This window comes from Pristiophorus japonicus, unplaced genomic scaffold (assembly GCF_044704955.1).
Source record: "Pristiophorus japonicus isolate sPriJap1 unplaced genomic scaffold, sPriJap1.hap1 HAP1_SCAFFOLD_130, whole genome shotgun sequence".
NCBI lineage: Eukaryota > Metazoa > Chordata > Chondrichthyes > Pristiophoridae > Pristiophorus > Pristiophorus japonicus.
Genome location: NW_027250967.1, coordinates 1298814 through 1307694, shown reverse-complemented (window position 1 = coordinate 1307694; position 8881 = coordinate 1298814). Strand labels below are relative to the sequence as shown.

Genomic DNA, 8881 nt, shown 5'->3' with positions numbered 1-8881 from the left:
TTACACCTTATTTTCACGTTTGTCAAACAGTTGGCTCGTTGGTCTCGGGCTGTCATTTCCCTTTGGAGTTGTTCATTGAAATTTACGAGGGGTCCCAGAGGAGCCCTGATATTGCTCGCATATTTTGAAATTGCATCGAACTTTTGCAAAGAAGGACTTGCATATCTGCAGCGCCTTTCAGGACTCATGTCGCCCCAAAGCGCTTTACAGCCATTGAGTTATGTTTGACGTGTTGTAGTTTGGGGAAAGATGTGCCCAGATCACCAAACATGAACCTCAACTCTTTGCAAAGAGTTTGGTGCAAATAATAAGGCGTCTCAGGGACTTGGACTTTCTTTGAATAAGTTCTGCTTGTACCTGCATTCAAGCTTGAAACAGCAACTGGGCTTCCATCTCACGGGAGGTTTGGGGTTGATGTGCGTCGCTTTCAATCTTTGAAATTTCACCAAGCAAAGAAACGGTGAATCCAACTGTCCCTGTCAGCATTTAGTTCCCGTTGAATCACAGGAATATACGCAGTCAGGAGCTGAAAAGAAATTCAAACCTAATACCTGCTTGGGGACACTCAGAATACTTCGTCACAGACAAGGCACCGGAAGGCTGGAAGGTCGATCACACCGGTTGTGGGAGAGCTGGTTGGCGGTGACATGGAAGTGTCTGCAGTGTGCGGGACCAGACTGCTTCCACACATCCACAATGAATGTTCCTCCATTTATATGGGAAAAGTACAACTGTGATTGGACAAGTTCCACACCGGTCGGAGCAATCTGAAGCTTTAACTGACTGACACCCTGGTTTTGGATGTCTTGCACGTCATACATCCATCAGTCTCTGTGGCGCAATGGGTTAGCGCGTTTGGCTGTTGATCGAAAACTTGGTGGTTCGAACCCACCCAGGGACGAAGTGTTTAACTGTTTTTCCCCGAGTATTCGGTGCCGCACAGTCCCAGGTTGTCATTGTGCGTTTTGGCTGCACGAATCTATTCCGCAAATGTTGCCAGCAGTGCTGTTATCCAATTAGTTCCCACTCCAATATTTTATGAGCATTCAGTTCAAGTAAAACGATAACAATTTTTTACATGGATCATGTTCCTCCATCCAGCCCATTAGAAATAAATTATGTTATTGGGTTTAAAGAAACTGGTGGAAATTGATTCTATTGATACATGTATAGAACTGGAACTTCGGTCTCAAGTGCTCCTCCTATCAAGAATAGACACACACACAATCAATGGTTTTACAACAGAGTCATAAACACTTACAATTTTAAACCATTCTCATACAGCGTGTAAATGAGATAGGGATAAAACTTCATCACATGTAAAGAGAAAATGAATGATTGAGGATACCACTGTTCCTCAGTAATTATATTATTATTTATTTCATTCTGAAGAAGGTTATCGGCTAATTAACGGTAATTAAAAGAATTCTTACTTTTGCACGTTGGCTGCATGTCGTCAATTTTATAATGTTTTGAATTTAAAAATGGTGTTACAATGCTTGTTGAATACATGACCCCAAAGTCTTTTTGGGATCACAGGTTGAGTCTCTCTGGTGGTTTACGCTCTGTTGCAGAGCGCCTGAGTTGGGGCTCCGGTTGTTGGGCGCTGGCCTGTGTGTCTGCTGTTTGCGGTGCCTCAGGCCTATCCGGACTGCCCACAGTGACTGGGCTCTCCTCCCTTTGGTTCCGGTGTTCGGTCACCTGTGCTGGAGTGAACTCTGTATCGTGTTCTTCCTCTGCTTCTTCTATGGGGTTGCTGAACCTCCTTTTTGTTTGATCCACGTGTTTGCGGCAGATTTGTCCATTGGTAAGTTTAACTACCAGAATCCTATTGCCCTCTTTGGCAATCACAGTGCCTGCGAGCCATTTAGGCCCTGCAGTGTCGTTGTGGACAACAACAGGGTCGTTTGCACCAATATATCGTGCCCTCGCATTCCTGTCATGGTAGTTATATTGTGATTGGCGCCTGCTCTCAACAATTTCTTTCATGGTGGGGTGTATAAGGGATAACAGGTTTTGAGCGTCCTTATCATTAGCAGCCCTGCGAGTGGAACCCCTGTGAGCGACTGTGGTCGGGATTTATTCGCCAACAGGAGGCGTGATAAGTGGCTTTGTAGGGAACCCCCTTGGATTCTGAGCATCCCCTGTTTGATTATCTGCAAATTTCGTTCTGCCTGGCCGTTTGAGGCTGGCTTGAACGGTGCCTTTCTGACATGGTTAATTCCATTGCCTGCCATGAAGTCCTGGAATTCAGTGCTTGTGAAGCACGGGCCATTGTCGCTGACCAAGATGTCCGGTAGACCGTGGGCGGCGAACATTGCCCGTAGACTTTCTACCGTGGCAGAGGATGTGCTTGAATTTAAAATGTCACACTCGATCCATTTGGAGTGGGCGTCTACTACAACCAAAAACATTTTTCCGATGGAAGGACCTGCGTAGTCATCATGGATGCGTGACCAAGGCTTGGCGGGCCATGGCCAGGGGCCAAGGGGGGCTTCCCTGGGTGCATTGCCCAGCTGGGCACACGTGTTGCACCTGCGAACACAAACTTCCAGATCTGCAACTATCCCTGGCCACCTAACGTGTGACCTGGCAATTGCCTTCATCGTGACAATGCCCGGATGCTCATTGTGGAGTTCTCTGATGAACACCTCTCTGCTCATCTGGGGCATCACTACGCGGTTTCCCCACAGTCGGCAATCGGCCTGAATCGAGAGTTCATCCCTGCCCCTGTGAAATGGTTTAAATTCCTCAGGGCATGCCCTGTACGTGGCTGCCCAGTCCCCATTCAGGACACATTTCTTGACTAGAGACAATAGCGGGTCTCTATTTGTCCAGACATTAATCTGACCGGCTGTCACAGGTGAGCCTTCACTTGCGAAAGCTTCAACAGCCATGACCATCTCAGCGGCATGCTCGGTAGCCCCCTCAGTGGTGGCTAGTGGGAGCCTGCTGAGTGCATCGGCGCAGTTTTCAGTGCCCGGTCTGTGCCGAATTGTGTCGTCACAGGTGGCTGACGTGAGTGCCCACCTCTGTATGCGGACAGATGCATTTGCATTTATGGCCTTGTTGTCGGCCAAAAGTGACGTTAGGGGTTTGTGATCTGTCTCCAGCTCAAATTTTCTGCCAAACAGTTATTGGTGCATTTTCTTTACATCATATACACATGCGAGCGCCTCCTTTTCTATCATCCCGTAGCCCCTTTCTGCCTGGGACAGACCTCTGGAGGCATAAGCTACCGGCTGTAACTGACCCTTGGCATTGACATGCTGCAACACACACCCGACACCATTGGACGACGCCTCGCACGTTAACACAAGTTTCTGACATGGGTCATATCGCGTTAACAGATTGTTGGAACATAACAAATTGTGTGCTCTATTAAAAGCCCTTTCCTGGCTGTCCCCCCAGATCCATTCGTGACCTTTGCTTAGGAGCACGTGTAGCGGCTTCAGCAGCGTGCTCAATTTGGGAAGAAAGTTACCAAATAGTTGGGGAGCCCCAGGAACAAACCCAGCTCCGTCGTGTTACGGGGTCTGTGTGCTCTCTGGATCGCTTCCGTCTTGGACGCAGTAGGGCTCATCCCGTCTACTCCTACCCTCATCCCCAGGAATTCTACCTCTGGAGCTAGGAAGATGCACTTCGCCTTTTTCAGTCGCAGCCCTACCCGGTCCAGTCTGCATAGCACCTCCTCCAGGTTGTGGAGGTGTTCTTCAGTCTCGTAACCCGGGATGAGAATGTCGTGCTGAAAAACCATCGTCCCTGGAATCGACTTGAGGAGGCTTTCCATATTTCGTTGGAAGATCGCGGCGGCTGAGCGAATCCCGAACGGACATCTGTTGTACTCAAACAACCCCTTGTGTGTCGTGATGGTGGTCAGCTTCTTCAACTCTCTCGCCAGCTCCTGGGTCATGTAAGCTGAGGTCACATCCAATTTTGAAAAAAGTTTGCCACCGGATAGCATCGCAAAGAGGTCCTCCACTCTCGGTAGCGGGTACTGGTCTTGGAGTGACACCCGATTGATGGAGGCCTTGTAATCACCATATATCCTGACTGACCCATCCGCTTTGAACACCGGTACAATCGGGCTCGCCCAGTCACTGAATTCGACTGGCAAAATGATACCTTCCCTCAGCAGGCAGTTCAATTCACCTTCTATCTTTTCCCGCATCACTTACGGCACCGCTCTGGCCTTGTGGTGTCCTGGCCTGTCCAGGTTTATGTGAATCACTACCTTGGCCCCCATGAAAGTGCCAATGCCGGGTTGAAATAATGAGTCAAATTTTTGCAGGATCTGTGAGCATGAAACTCGCTCCACAGAGGAAATAGCATTAACATTGCCCCAGTTCCCGTTCATGACAGCAAGCCAACTCCTCCCCAGTAGTGCGGGACCATCCCCCGGGACAACCCAGAGTGGCAACCTGTTCTCCGAATCTTTGTGGGTCACGATTATCGTGGCGCTGCCAAGCACCGGAATGATCTCCTTGGTGTGTGTCCGTACCTGTGCGTCAATCGGTGATAATTTTGGACGCCCACAACTTTTCAAACTATTTGATACCCATCAGGGACTGGCTAGCCCCCGTGTCTAGCTCCATTGATACTGGGATGCCACTGAGGAGCACTTTCATCATTATCGGTGGCGTCCTGGTGTATGAACTGTATACGTGCTCCACATGAACTCACTGAACTTCAGCTTCCAGCGATTTCCCCCAGCGTTCATTTCTGCAATTTCTGTAGGTATTTTGTTCTTCTCTGCAAACTCCGGCTGAGTTTGTGCCTCCATGCCTCCAACATGAGCTGTTGTTGGAAACAAAAGATCCCTTGCTCATCAATCGTCCCTGACTACCCCTGTGACTGTCCTTGAGTGTGCCATTAACAGGTGTTGATGGCCCCATTACTGGCCACATTGTCCCTTGCAATGATGTGAATCGCCGTTCTGCTTGCCATTATCTCTGTCGAACTCCCCCTCTGGGTTCGACTACATGTTGGGGCATGCCCGATTGCCCTTGTCTGCCTGTAGAACTGTGTGCTGCTTCAACGATGTTGATTCTCTGTCCCAACCATTCCTTAACACAGTATCTCTCGTCTATTCTGCTAGCGGCCATGCTCACGTGGTTTAAATCCCAGTTTCTCGTCGCCATTGATACATCCTTACTATACAGTAGAAATGCACACGAGGTCCATGCATGAGAGAAGGTCAGTCTGTGGCCTGTCCTTTATTCCTTAGCACTCAAGTGATGAAAGTGGGTGGAGCTTCCCCTTTTTTACCTGAAGATCCAGGTTAGAAGTGCCTCCCACAAGTTCACCACCTAGTGGTCATTGTTCTCACAGTGTACAACTGAGGTCAGATTATATATGGGTTACAATGTTGGTTGAATACATGGCAATAAGCACTTAAAATTTTAAACCATTCTCCTAAAATACAGTGTGTAAACGAGATAGGGATAAAAGTTCATCACATGTAAAGAGAAAATTAATGATTGAAGCTAGTAAAAGATCCTCTCGGAATAAGTGATCACAGTCTGGTTGAATGTGTAATACAGATTGAGGGTGAGGAAGTAGTGTCTCAAACGAGCGTACTATGCTTAAACAAAGGGGACTACAGTGGGAAGAGGGCAGAGTTGGCTAAAGTAGACTGGAAACACAGACTAAACGGTGGCACAATTGAGGAACAGTGGAGGACTTTTAAGGGGCTCTTTCATAGTGCTCAACAAAAATATATTCCAGTGAAAAAGAAGGGCAGTAAGAGAAGGGATAACCAGCCGTGGATAACCAAGGAAATAAAGGAGAGTATCAAATTAAAAACCAATGCGTATAAGGTGGCCAAGGTTAGTGGGAAAATAGAAGATTGGGAAAATTTTAAACGACAGCAAAGAATGACTAAGAAAGCAATAAAGAAAGGAAAGATAGATTACGACGGTAAACTTGTGCAAAGCATAAAAACGGATAGTTCAAGCCTTTACCGATATATAAAACGGAAAAGAGTGACTAAAGTAAATGTTGGTCCCTTAGAAGATGAGAAGGGAGATTTAAAAATGGGAACTGTGGAAATGGCTGAGACCTTAAACAATTATTTTGCTTCGGTCTTCACAATGGAAGACACAGAAACCATGGCAGAAATTGCTGGTCACAGGAATGTGGGAAGAGAGGTCCTTGAAACAATCACTATCACTAGGGGGCTAATGCTGGACAGGCTAATGCGACTCAAGGTAGACAAGTCCCCTGGTCCTGATGAAATGCCAGGATATTAAAAGAGATGGCGGAAGTTATAGCAGATGCATTCGTTATAATCTACCAAAATTCTCTGGACTCTGGGGAGGTACCAGCGGATTGGAAAGCAGCTAATGTAATGCCTCTGTTTAAAAAAGGGGGCAGACAAAAGGCAGGTAACAAAAGGCTGGTTAGTTTCACATCTGTAGTAGGGAAAATGCTTGAAACTATCATGAAGGAAGAAAGAGCGGGACATCAAGATAGGAATAGTGCAATTAAGCAGACGCAGCATGGATTCATGAAGGGGAAATGATGTTTAACTAATTTACTGGAATTCTTTGAGGATATAACGAGCATGTTGGATAGAGGTGTACCGATGGATGTGGAGTATTTAGATTTCCAAAAGGCATTCGATAAGGTACCACACAAAAGGTTACTGCAGAAGATAAAGATACGCGGAGTCAGTGGAAATGTATTAGCATGGATAGAGAATTGGCTGGCTAACAGAAAGCAGAGAGTCGGTATAAATGGGCCATTTTCGGGTTGGAAATCGGTGGTTAGTGGTGTGCCACAGGGCTCGGTGCTGGGACCACAACTGTTTACAATATATATAGATGACCTGGAAGAGGGGACACAGTGTAGTGCAACAAAATTTGCAGATGACACAAAGATTAGTGGGAAAGCAGGTTGTGTAGAGGACACAGAGAGGCTGCAAAGAGATTTAGATAGGTTAAATGAATGGGCTAAGGTTTGGCAGATGGAATACAATGTCGGAAAGTGTGAGGTCATCCACCTTGGGAAAAAAAACAGTAAAAATGGAATATTATTTGAATGGGGAGAAATTGCAACATGCTGCGGTGTAGAGGGACCTGGGGGTCCTTGTGCATGAATCCCAAAAAGTTAGTTTGCAGGTGCAACAGGTAATCAGGAAGGCGAATGGAATGTTGGCCTTCATTGCGAGAGGCATGGAGTACAAAAGCAGGGAGGTCCTGCTGCAACTGTATAGGGTATTGGTCAGGCCGCACCTGGAGTACTGCGTGCAGTTTTGGTCACCTTAATTAAGGAAGGATATACTAGCTTTGGAGTGGGTACAGAGACAATTCACTCGGCTGATTCCGGAGATGAGGGGGTTACCTTATGATGATAGATTGAGTAGACTGGGTCTTTGCTCGTTGGAGTTCAGAAGGATGAGGGGTGATCTTGTAGAAACATTTAAATTAATGAAAGGGATAGACAAGATAAAGGCAGAGAGATTGTTTCCACTGGTCGGGGAGACTAGAACTTGGGGGCACAGCCTCAAAATACGGGGGAGACATCCATTGTGGATGTGTGGAAGCAGTCTGGTCCCGCACACTGCAGACACGTCCATGTCACCACCAACCAGCTCTCCCACAACCGGTGTGATCTACCTTCCAGCCTTCCGGTGCCTTGTCTGTGACAAAGTATTCTGATTGTCCTGAAGCCGGTATTAGGTTTTAATTTCTTTTCAGCTCCTGACTGCGAATATTCCTGTGATTCAACGTGAACTAAATGCTTACACGGACAGTTGGATTCAGCGATTCTTTGCTTGGTGAAATTTCAAAGATTGAAAGCGATGCACATCAACCCCAAACCTCGTCACCTACTCGCAAACCGCTACACGCTGCTTCCGTGAGATGGAAGCCCAGTTGCTGTTTCAAGCTTGAATGCAGGAACAAGCAGAACTTATTCCAAGAAAGTCCAAGTCCCTGAGGCATCTGATTATTTGAACCGAACTCCTTCGCAAAGAGTTGAGGTTCGTGTGGGGTGATTTGGGCACATCTTTCCCCACACTATAACACTTCAAATATAACTCAACAGCTGTAAAGTGCTTTCTCTCTTCCTCTTGTCTGTATCCTGTGCTTTTATTTCTCTATTTATTCCCCCTGGCTCAATTGCTAGTGTTTAAAAGGGAACAAAAGATGAAGTGGGTGTCACTGTGGAACAATTTCTCTCGCTCAAAGTTAGATGCACGACCGTTGCTCCATGAGGTCTCGGCAGCTAGCCGTTGATATTCAGGTCCATAAATAAATATATTTTTTTGGATTTATACAAATTATCGAAGCTGTTCTCTGGTCGCGTGGTTAAGATGTCGAGCATTAAACCTCTTTCCATTCTCAATCAGTTCATCGCAGAAACATAATTGAGGTGTGTGAGAGGATTAATGATTGCTGTAATCGCCGTAAATAACCCCACTACTATCTGTTACGGAACGAGCTTACACATTCTCCCGCTTCTCCTGCCCTTTGCCGGACACGTGTTCGGGGTTTAATTTTACAAACTGGGTGTGTTCGCTGATCGCGGGGAGATGATTGGAGCCTCTGTGGCCCCACTGTGAGGGTGTGGAAGTGAACACTGTGGCTAGGTGATCCGTGACATTTCTGTAAAGGCAGCAGAGGAGAAGGATTGAGAGCTTTGAGTGTGGGACAGAAGTTGTTTAATGTGAGCCAACACATTCCCGATCAGCACAGAGGGAGCTCACTGGTCAGCTCCCCTCTGTTGGGGTTACTGTGCCAGAGGTTTCCGTAGTGTAGTGGTTGTCACGTTTGCTTTATATGTATATGATCACTGGTTCGATCCCAAGTGCGAACTTTATGTTTAAACATGCTGTAGATGAACAATTGGAGCCGAGTTGAGTCTCCGAGCAAATACT

General features: G+C 46.8%; 1 non-coding gene across 1 annotated transcript; it reads left to right on the top strand.

The window, feature by feature from the left end:
• The first annotated feature begins 827 nt into the window (after positions 1-827).
• trnan-guu (transfer RNA asparagine (anticodon GUU)) lies at positions 828-901 on the top strand. The gene has a single exon. It is a non-coding gene; the product is annotated as a tRNA-Asn (tRNA).
• Positions 902-8881: the final 7980 nt, after the last annotated feature.